General features: G+C 35.2%; 1 long non-coding RNA gene across 1 annotated transcript; it reads right to left on the reverse strand.

Annotated features, from left to right (window-relative positions):
• Nucleotides 1-5,579: 5,579 nt before the first annotated feature.
• LOC107777360 (uncharacterized) lies at nt 5,580-6,220 on the reverse strand. Its single transcript, XR_001646179.2, has 2 exons — nt 5,877-6,220; nt 5,580-5,765 (listed from the first exon to the last, which is right to left on the reverse strand). It is a non-coding gene; the product is annotated as an uncharacterized LOC107777360 (long non-coding RNA).
• Nucleotides 6,221-11,924: the final 5,704 nt, after the last annotated feature.

An 11,924-nucleotide genomic window follows, 5' to 3' on the forward strand; every position in this document is an offset into this window, starting at 1 on the left:
GAAAGTTATCAACATATCATCAACATATAGGAGAAGATATACAAAGGAACCATCTTCAAGCTTACGCAAATACACACAATGATCGTATTTGCTTCTCTTGTACTCTTGCCGCAACATAAACTTGTCAAATCGCTTGTACCATTATCTAGAAGATTGTTTCAATCCGTACAATGATTTTTCAAGTTTGCATACCATATTTTCTTTTCCAGCAACTTTGAATCCTTCTTGGTTAGGAAATCATTCTTTCTTTGCAAATACTCATTTACACCCAATTGCTTTCTTTCCCTTCGGGAGATTGGCCAATCTCCATATATGATTCTGAAGAAGGGACTGTATTTCATCATTCATGGCAATCCTTCAATTATCTTCTTCTGAACTTTGGACTGCGTCTTTATAAGTGGTAGGAACATCATCAGCTACAATTGAGGCGGCACAAGCAACCGTCTCTATAAGACGAACAGGTTTTGTTATTGTCCTTTTTGGCCTTCTAGGAATTGATTCAAGTTGTTGTTGAGATTCCTGAGTTGGAATCTCCCTCTTTACTGGCTCTTCTTCCAGAGGATAATCTTCATATGTTTCCTCCTCTGCTTCTTGTATAGGAAAAATAAATTTTCCCTCAAACTCCACCTGCTTAGAAGCACCCTCATTTTGTTTGGTATCTTCTGTTACCTTATTTACCATAGCAGATTCATCAAAGGTAACATCCCTGCTGAATATTACTTTCTTTGTCATTAGGATACCATAAACGATATCCTTTGACTCCAGAAGTAATCCCCATAAAAATAGTCTTCTTTGCCCTTGGATCCAATTTTGACGCTGTCACATGATAATATGCAGTTGAGCCAAACGCGTGCAAAGAGTCATAATCTATAGCAAGATTTCCATACCATTTTTCAAATGGTGTCTTGCCATTAATAGCAGCAGAAGGAAAGCGATTAATGAGGTGGTATGCATATGTAATTGTCTCAACCCAAAATTCTTTGTCCAAGCCAGCATTGGACAACATATACCGTACCTTCTCCAGCAAGGTCCGGTTCATACGTTCTGCCACTCCATTCTGTTATGGTGTATGTCTGACAGTGAAGCGTCAGACAATGCCATCATTTTCACAGACCTTATTGAAATGATCATTTTTGTATTCACCTCCATTGTTCGTGCGAATACATTTGATCCTCCTGCCTGTTTGATTATCCACCATCGTCTTCCATTTGAGAAAAATTCCCAACACTTCATCTTTGCTCTTCATTGTATACACCCACACTCTTCGAAAAAAATCATCAACAAAGGTTATAAAATAGTGTTTCCAACCCAATGAAGGTGTTTTGGAAGGACCCCAAACATCAGAGTGTACATAATCCAAAATGCCTTTAGTGTTATGGATCGATGTACCAAATTTAACCCTTTGATACAATGCTCGCAAAACTCCCAGTTGCAAGCCTTCACTCCTTTTAACAATCCTTGATCTGATAGAGTTTTCAAGGATTTTCCTCTAGCAAGTCCCAAGCGCATGTGCCATAGCCTGGTTGCTTCTGCCTCTTTTTCGTCACTGGATGTTACTGTTGCTATCCCAATAACTGTACTATCGCGATAACAGTACATGTTATTGTTCTTCTGATTGGCCTTCATTACCACTTGTGCACCGGAGCATACTCTCATCACTCCATTTTCTGCAATGATTTTGAACCCTTTTGATTCTAGGGCTCCCGCAAATATGAGATTTTTCTTCAAACTCGGTACATATCGAACATCTATTAATGTTCTGATCATTCCATCATGGTTCCTTAATCGTATTGAACCAATGCCATCTGAGGTAAGGGGGTTGTTATCCGCTGTGTGGACGACTCTATATTCTCTTTGAAAATTCATGAACCAGCCCCTGTTGGGACACATATAATAGCTACAAGCCGAGTCCATCAACCATATGTCTGATGATATTGATGGCTCTGTTGTAACTAATGAGAAGTCTGAATCATCACCACAGCTACATTTGAACCCATAATGGCCTTTCCATTATTATGTTTGGCCTTATTCTTCAACTTCGGACAGTCTTTCTTCCAGTGCCCCTTTTCTCGACAAAAGGCACATTCATCTTTGCTGGGTCTAGATCTTGACTTGGATCTTCCTTTCTTTGTCCTCGTTTGATTTTGAGGATGATCCCTCAAAACTAGTACTTCTCCTTCTCCGCCCTTCTGTTTTTCTCCCTTTCTCCGCCCTTCTGTTTTTGTTCATAGCTATACAAAACCGAACAAACTTCTCTGAGAGAAATTTCGTCATTCCCTTGGAGTAGAGTAGTTTCAAGGTGCTCGTACTCACCAGGAAGTGACCCCAACAACATCAAGACCAAGTCACCATCATCAAAAGTTGCATCCATATTTTGCAAATCTGTGACCAACTTATTGAAACTGGTGATATGTTCATTCATCGTGGTACCAGGAACATCGGTGAAGCGAAACAGTCTCTTCTTCATGTACAATTTATTTTGACTTTTTCTTCAAAAATTTATCCTCCAGTGCTTTCCATAATTTACTTGCAAATTTTTTCTTTGTATATGTATATTTCTGCTCTCTAGCAAGGTAGAATCAAATGGTACCGCAAGCAACACGGTTGATAATTCTCCAATCTTCTTCTCCAATAACATCAGGTCTTTTTTCTTCAATGGCAAGATCTGGCCTTTGTTGAAAAAGGACATCTAGCCATCACCTTGCCACATCCCAAAATGTCCTGACCCATCAAAAATTTCTACCGTAAATTTCGCATTTGACACAATTCTTGTCATAAGCGAAGATGTCAATGATGACGTATTGTTGACACTTGATGTAGATTCTTCTTGTTTATTGTCTCTCATCTTTGACACAAATATTATTTAATAGCTAACGACACAAATCAAGATTATTTCCTTTCTGGTGTGGAAGATCAGACTAAGTTGCAACCACAGAGCATACTCAGACAGAACCTTGACTCAGTTACCAAGATAAATCTTTTATGATGTGGAAAATCAGACTATGCTGCAACCACAGAGCATACTTAGACAGTACCTTGGCTCTGATACCAATTGTTGCGGAAGCCAAATGTATATAGTATGAATGAGTCACAACTAATATACCAAAAATTATGGCAGCTACTAAATAATAAATAAAACAATAATACAACAATAAAAGGAACACCGGAATTTACGAGGTTCGGCCAATTTTGCCTACTTCCTCGGACACAACCAATATTTTATTCCACTCTAAAAATACAAGTGAAATAATACTAAAGAGAGAAGATACAAATATCTTAAGAAGATAAGAAGGCAAATAAGAGGTGTGTTTAAATCTTAAACATTAGGCCTTCTTTTATACGGTGAAGTTCTCCCCCAAATTAAGTCCTCCACAGATGTGGGATAGTTTGCCATATTCAACATCAATGATCAAAATAGTCCAACCCCTATAAATTATTTAAGCACCATTTTGATAATTTTGTCGTCCATATCATGACATGTCTAACCTGTGGATAACTGTGGCTAAAATTTGGTCTTTCCATCCAAATCTGAATATGGCCGCATTATAGAAAAACGGAATAATATCCGAGCAAGAAAAAAAGGTAACCAAAATTACATTTGAGTTTACTATAATGTTGAAGTTCAGTGCTGTCCGGAGGATTTTACCCTATGGGGTAGAATTTTAATGTCGAGGGTAAAAGAAAGAGTGGAACAGGAATTACATGTTTCACCAAAAGAAGGTATGTTTTGTTTATGAAAATGATCCAAGAAATTTACCATAGATCTGCGTGCAGTTAATGAAAGTAGAAGACAAAACTAGAGAATGCACAGAGTCTGTGATGAAGTCATTCTCATTCAAATACACAAAGCTGTAAGAAAAAGACAACTCTTGTGAGTTTTGTTGTGACAACATGAGCTACTGGCTACTGCAGTCTAGGTATTAGGCACCAGGAAAAAAAATGCCCGATTGTTAGTGACTTTTAATACTGAACTTACCTAGTTTTACTACAAACAGATTCTATTTTTGTTTCTTTCAAAATGAGAATGTACGTAGAAAGAGTTTCTGAATGTATCAGAGGTATCAGAACTTTCCCAACTGCCAAAATAAATTGATGTGAAATGATCTATACTGAAGTTTTAAATTTTGGGTTGAATAGCTGGAGTATTAAGCTTGGAAAACAAGTTTCGACTCTTCACAGAAGTAAAAGTACTAGTTAAAATTTTCCTCATCTGCTTGAAGCTCGATCACCACAGATTTCTTGGGGTAAAAAATTCAAAAGTTGATTCAGTTGTCACATGCATATGTTGCCCCACGAGTATGAGTTGTCAATTTAATACAGGATAGTAGTAGGAAAAAAACAAGGTTGAGTTGAAAATTAAGATATGAATTAAAGTAGGAAACAACAATGGAAAACATGTGTACTTTTGGCGAAAGAATGATTGCATAGTAACGCTGGGTCTTTAATTTCTTCGATAGATCCATGACAGCCATTGGCAAAATAGAGTGTTCACTTTGTAAAATTTAAGTCTTTCAATAAATATAAACGACAAAATGCAACAGAGTTTTATCTGCAATACTGTGGAAAATTTTGCAAAGAAGCCATGAATCCTGATCTAGGATTATATGCAGTACACCAGCACTTATTTGTCCGTTGGCGGAGAAGAGCTATGGAACTCCAGAACATACATGTCTGTTGTAATTAATTGCTTTTGTTACTTCTTGGAATTTCATGTGGAATAAGAGCCTAATTCCTTGGAATTGCACGTGATTTCCGTGTCAATCTAGATGAGATAGTTTAATAGAAAAAAAATTAAAATTTGTGCTCCTAAAAGTTTAAGAGGTAAAAGCTTTTTAGGACCATGATATTTGTATGTTTATAAAAGCTTCTCATTAAAGGTAAATGAGTAAAATGAAAAGTTTAAAATTGAATTATTTCCAAATTTAAAAATATGTTATTTATTTTGAAACAAACTAAAAAGCATTTAATTTTATACGGAGGGAGTATAATTTTAAATGCACCTTCATGTTTGCTCCAGACAAAGCTTTTGCTTTTTTTTCCTTCGGGAAAAGGCATAAATATCCCACTAAACTTGTTTGGCATTTGCTTATACTTTGCGAGAGTTCTATTGAACAAAAGCTAGAATTTTAAATTCCCTTCATATTGGCTCTAGTCAATGTTATTTTTTTATTTTAAAAGGCCTAAATATCCCTCTGGACTTATTTTGGATTTGCAGTTACAATACTTATTTTTTTTTAGGGTAATAGAACTCTCCCAAAGTACGTACAAGTGGGTTATTGCAAATCTGAGAAAAGTTTAGGGATTAGTTTCATAAAAGTTTGGGGAGCCCTTTTATGTGTGTTTTTTCGTGTGATAATGATAGTGTATAGACCAAATTGCACGGGTAAAAATGTTGGGGAGAAAACTTATTGACGAGTAATGTAACAGTTCTATATGCTAAAAATAGTCTAAATATCCCCACTTTAATACTTCTTTCTGGCTTTCCTTTTGTTCTTTTTAAGACTTTGTGCATGGAGAATCATAATTCCCATTTCCAACAAAATACAAAAAAAAATACAAAAATAAATTAAGCAACGACATTGAAAAGTTAACCATTCATCTATATAATAAATAATTACATAAAAACATGTACATTTTGAATTGGATAATAGTTAGAAATTAGAGATTTTTCCTGCATTTTCTTATTAAACTCTCAATAAATCAAAGACCTCGCCGGACTTCTTTTGACATTGAGATCAAAATCTCTTTGGAGAACATAAGCACGCCTACAAATATAAAATCAACCAAAAAGTAATATAAAATTATTAATCACATGAAAGTTTTCTTCCCTCAAAAGATCAAACTATTAAAGCAGAGAAGGGAAAGAAGATTCATACATTGAAGCAACGCCTTCTTCTTTGATGTCTTTTCAAGACTTTATTTAACTTAGCAGCCATTTCTCTGTGTGATAGAATTTGGGCAGCTGGTGAGCTTAACAACACATGACTTCTTTGAATGGGAGGAGACCACAAACCGCTCTTTGAATAATCAAAATCAAACTCTGATAAATCAGAAAATTTTGAGAGCAGCCTTTCTGATACTGACTTAGAAACCAACTGAATTTTCAATGGAGAGGAAATTATTGCAGTTTCATCTTGCCATGAACATGGAGAAGAGGAAGATAATGAGATTTCAGACATGGTGTGCATTTCTTTTGTTTTTTTAATTCAAAGTGAGGGGTACATAAAAAGGAGACAAGATTTTAGAGAAGAATATAAAAAGGAATGATGCATGATAAAGACGTGTATGGACGTATGCAATAATGGAGAGGGGAAAAGGAGAAAGTGGACGTGGGTTGTATCATTATAAATATATTGAGGCTCATATTTGGTGTTACTATATCAATATGGTATATGGGGGTTGCACTTTGGTGTTTAGTATAGAATTTTTACCAAGAATTAAAACAAAAAAATAGCACTCGAAGAAGCTAAGAAAATTTACTATCTGTACATTTTAAAAAAAAAACAAAATTAACCTTATAAATACAATATAATTTCCTGGCAAAAGAGTTGTCCTAAACGGGCATTTGGACATAAATTAGTTGACAATCATATTGATAATAAATAGGGAACATAAGGAATAGGAACCAATATTTTGACATCCACACAATATTAGTGTTTACATAACTCACGTATGATCTAACGAGTACAATCGTTATCATTCATTAGTCTATTTCTTTTGGTTAAGCTATAGATAAGTCATTATCAACACATGTATATGTGTACGTACACATCAAGTTATGACAAAATAATTCCTATGTGTAAGGAATTTCTCAACTTTCGTGGTCATAAATGATCTTTCACCCATTTATAATAACATACCTACAATTCGTGCCAAGAAACATTTGGTCTTTTTCCTCTTTGCTATATCTATCATAATTTTCTATCCATATCAATAAAGCAACTCACATGGGAGTTAACAATATACTAAAGTGATTGTACATATATACAGACAATACACAATTATATCATTCTGATTTCTGGCAGATCCAAGACTTAGCAATTTTTCTAATCTACATTAAAAGCTGGCTCCTAATTGCCACCCTATTTCCTCGTGCAATTATATTGGAGTTTCATGTTATTTGCTTTGGCATAAAACAAACTAACCTCTATAAGAAGTCTGTAATATTAATCCAGTCGCGTACGCTGTTGATTATTATTGTGCTCTCGTGTATATAGATAATGCATAATAACTACATAACTTATGCGGTAATCTTTATGATAATTTTGTTAAGATGATTCCACAGTATGTTTTGAACTGAAATGTTTAGAGACTACTCTTACTCTTCTTGTTCTTTCACCATGTGATAGATCTACCTCCACACTTTAACCTCTTGAGTGAACTCTCTTGTTTTCAAACGTTATTTTTTTTGAGTAATTTATTTTCTCATTTTGCTCTTGGATTGAATTTAAGGACTCGTTTGTCCATTATAAAAAACGATTTTTTTTCAAAAAAAAATTTGTCCATCAAATTTTGCAAGTTTTTGAAATTTTTCGAAAATGAATTTTTCAACAAAAAAAAAATTCCCTACTCACGAAAGTACAATAGTTTTTCAAGTTAAAAACATGTCCAAACATAATTTTAAATTTCAAATACCATTTTTCAATATAACTTAACATATTATTTTGTTAAAAAAAATATAATTTTTATGTCCAAATGCCTACGGAGAAAGTTGAAATTGTCACTAACTTTCTAATATGTTTTCATTTCTATACTTTTGGATATATACTGATCTGACATGTGAGAAATAGTTTCCCATGTTAGAATTTCTAATAAAAAAGGGGATGTCATTTAATGCCCGCTGTAGCTTATGGAAAATTGTGTAGCAAAGAGCTTGCCTTAAACAGGACAAAAAGAAAAGATATTTTGCAGTGACAAAATCATAGTGTGAAACTCTTTGTACACTGTCAAAGATTGTGAGTCAGTGCTAATAGTATTTATGAAGGTACTATTGATGAGACAACAAATAAATGTGACTGAACAGAGTCCCAAACTGAAATGATGTATTTTTTTGACACAAAATACATTTATAAAGTTACAAAAAATTATATTTTTATATAAAATGTAGTATAATACTGCATTTTACTTTAACAGAAAGTTAGTCGTTAAACTTAAATGTAGTATTATACTGCGTTTTACTAAAAAAATTAATTCTTTTTATAGGAAAATACATTATAATACTGCATTTAAGGAAAACGCAGTATTATACTGCGTTTCCCTATAATAAAATTTTAAAAAAAATCCAACCCCACCACTTCTGCCCCCCCCCCTCCCGCGATTAAAAAAAATTCTTGGGCCCCACCCGTCACATAAAAAGTGAAGAGCGTAGGTCTCGCATATAACCCAAGCTTTGGATTCCTTCTTCGGGGTCAAAATTTCGAATTTTCGATATTTCAAAAAACTTAAATCGAGGTCTTTCGATTTAGTTTATGTCGAAACTCGTAGAGCATATGCATATTTGTTTTGTTGAATGTGTTTCCACGTTGATTTGTGTTATGTTTGCGATTAAATTTGTATGTTATTTTTACCCGGATTGAATTATTAGCCTTGGGATAAAAAATAGTTAAAACTTGATAAATAATTTTTATTGTTAATGAAATTGTTCACAAATATCTTTACTGTTTTATATGTAATTTTGTGAATGTTATGTTCATATGTTTGGTGTTTTTGTTTAGTTTAGATTATTTATTTGCTTAAAGAATAGTGGTCTTTTAGCGTAGTAAAATATAGAGCTTTTTAGCGTAGTAAAATATAGAGCTTTTAAGCGTAGTAAAATATAGAGCCTTATAGCGTAGTAAAATATAGAGCCTTTTAGCGTAGTAAAATTAATTATCCAATTACACTTTACAAAATTAATTATTTAATTTATAAAATAAACTTACAAAACTAACAAATTAATATATGTTATCAAATTAACTCAAATATCGAGTCTGGAACCTATAGATAATTACACTGTCCAATTAAATAATTGTGACGACCCAAAAGGTCATCACTTGTTTTAAAACAAAATTTCCATGTTTTGAGGCCTTGAAAACCTCATTTAGAATCACCTCTATTTGTGTGCGCAGTCTAGGTGCGTAGCCGGAAAACTTAAATATGATAATCTGTGAAAAACGATAAGTTTTGATTATAAAATGAGCTAATTTGACTTCGGTCAACGTTTTAGGTAAACGGACCCGGACCCGTAATTTGACGATCTTGGAGGGTCCGTAGGAAAATATAGGACTTGGGCGTATGCCCGGAATCGAATTCCGAGGTCCCAAGCCCGAGAAATGAATTTTTAAAGGAAATTATTTTCTGGAATTGTTTAAAGAAATTTGAAGTGAAATTTGATTAGAACATGATGGTATAGGGCCCGTATTTTTGTTCCGGCGCCTGGTACAGGTCTTATATATGATTTAAAATATTTCTGTGGAATTTAGTGAAAAACGGATGTCATGTGACGTGATTCGAACTTAAATCGCAAAATTTATGTTTAAAGAAGTTTTGAGAAATTTTGATTGATCTCGAGACTTAATTTGATGTTCGTGCTGTTATTTTGACGATTTGATTACACGAGTAGGTCCATATGATATTTTTGAGTTAGTATGCACACTTGGTTTGGAGTTCCGAGGGCTCGGGTGAGTTTCGGATAGGTTCGGGATGTTTTAGACTTAAAACCAGAAGTTGCAGGTCTCTAAATCCGCCAGTGCGGTCCGCACAAAAACGTGTGCGACCGTGGAAGGGGGCCAGTGCGGTCCGCAGTCGGTTTCGGGCGGTGCGCGGTGGAGGCCTGTGCGGTCACAGTCCATTTCGTGCGGTCCGCACAGAGCACTGGACCACAATACCTCAGGAAGGTCTGTGCGGCCGCAGTCCATTTTGTGCGGTCCGCACAGGGGGTAAGGGGTATAAATAGACGAGATTTTCAGTTATTTTGCATTTTTCAAAAAACCCAAAAATATAAGAGGCGATTTTTCAAACAACTTTTCTTCTCCAAATCAATTGTAAGTCGTTTTTAACTAGTTTTCTTCGATCATTAACATCTTTTAACATGATTTCAACTTCAAATCAATTATTTTCATGGGGGCATTGAGTGTTTTGGGTAGAACCTAGGTTTTTCAAAAATTGGGGATTTGGACCTAGATTTGAGGTCTGATTTCAAAACAAATTACATATTTGAGCTCGTGGGGGAATGGGTAATCGGGTTTTGGTTCGAACCTCGGGTTTTGACCACGTGGGCCCGGGGGCGATTTTGACTTTTTGGGTAAAATTTTGGAAAACTCATTTTCATGTATTCAAATTGATTCATTTGGCGTTTATTGATGTAATTAAATAAATTGTGACTAGATAAGAGCGAATTGGCGGTGGAATCGAGGGGTAAAACTATAATTGAAACTTGAGTTATGTTCGAGGCATCGAGGTAAGTGTTTGGTCTAACCTTAGCTTGAGGGATTAGGAGTTGAGTCTTATTTGCTACGTGATAATTGTTGAGTACGACGTATAGGCATGGTGACGAGTATCTATACGTTGATGACTAGCATGACCGTGAGTCTTTAAATTTTGAAGATCTTGATTTTGTTGTATCTTTCATGCCTTGGTGATGATTTCTAATTGTTGTGGAAAGTTTGTGGAAGAAATTGTAACCTTTGAACATCGAGGAGCATTGGCTCAAGTTATATTATGAATTGTGAAAGTATATGAGATGATTGAACCCTTTGGAGCATTGGCTCAAGTTATATTATGAATTGTGAAAGTATATGAGATGATTGAACTCTTTGGAGCATTGTCTCAAATTATATTATGAATTGTGAAAGTATATGAGATGATTGAACCCTTTGGAGCATTGGCTCAAGTGGTAAAGTGTGTTATGAAATAAAAATGAAAGAAAGAGAAAAAGTTATTAAATTGTCCCTTTGCCGGGATATTGTTGCTTTGTTGATTATCTCCCTTGTACCTTGCCGGGATGTTGAGATTATTGATGTTGTTCCCTTGCCGGAATTTAATTGTTTAACTGTTGTTTCCTTGCCGGTATCTTTATTACTATTTTGTTTATTCCCTTGCCCCTTTGCTTGTGAATGTTGTTTGGGTGAGGAAGAGTGTTAAAACACGAAGGGTGATGCCGTGCATTGTTCGCTATTGTGAAGAAAGAGTGTAAAGCACGAAGGGTGATGTTGTGTCGTACGATGTACCATTCCGTACCGATTTTCATTGATTATATGGTGAGGAAAGATAGTAAAAGTACGAAGGGTGGTGTCGTGCACATCTTTATTATATGTTTGATTTGGTGAGGACGAAAGTAAAAGCACGAAGGGTGATGTCGTGCACACTTTTATTATAAAATTGCTATAGAGAGGACGAGAGTAAAAGCACGAAGGGTGATACGTGCAAATTATTGATTTCTGATTCTTTGTTGATATTCGAGTTATGTTGTTTCTTTCCTTACTTGATTCTTTCTATTCGGAACTGTTATCTCCCCCACATCATGTTTCCCCCTCCCACGTTGACTGGTTATTTTATGTATTTCTTTTCCGCTATATATATATTTGAACTGCACAGGTTTATTTGGTAGTCAGGTCCTAGTCCCATCTCTACTTCGTCGAGGTTAGGCTAGACACTTACCAGCACATGGGGTCAATTGTGCTGATACTACACTCTGCACTGTGTGCAGATCCAGGAGCAGCTTTCGGACGGTAGTTGGAGTGCTTCCTTCAGTCCACCCGAAGACCCAAGGTAGACTGCATGCGTCCGTAAGTCCTGGCGTCTCCCTCTATCTCTACTTCCTGTTTCATTATCTCTCATTCAGAAACAGTGTACTGTTATTTCTTCAGACCTTGTATGTAGAAATCTTAGATAGTCTGTGACATTGTGACACCAGGTTTTGGGTATTTGAGGTTTTAAAAGTTGTA

Source organism: Nicotiana tabacum, chromosome 3 (genome assembly GCF_000715075.1).
Source record: "Nicotiana tabacum cultivar K326 chromosome 3, ASM71507v2, whole genome shotgun sequence".
Classification (NCBI taxonomy): Eukaryota; Viridiplantae; Streptophyta; class Magnoliopsida; order Solanales; family Solanaceae; genus Nicotiana; species Nicotiana tabacum.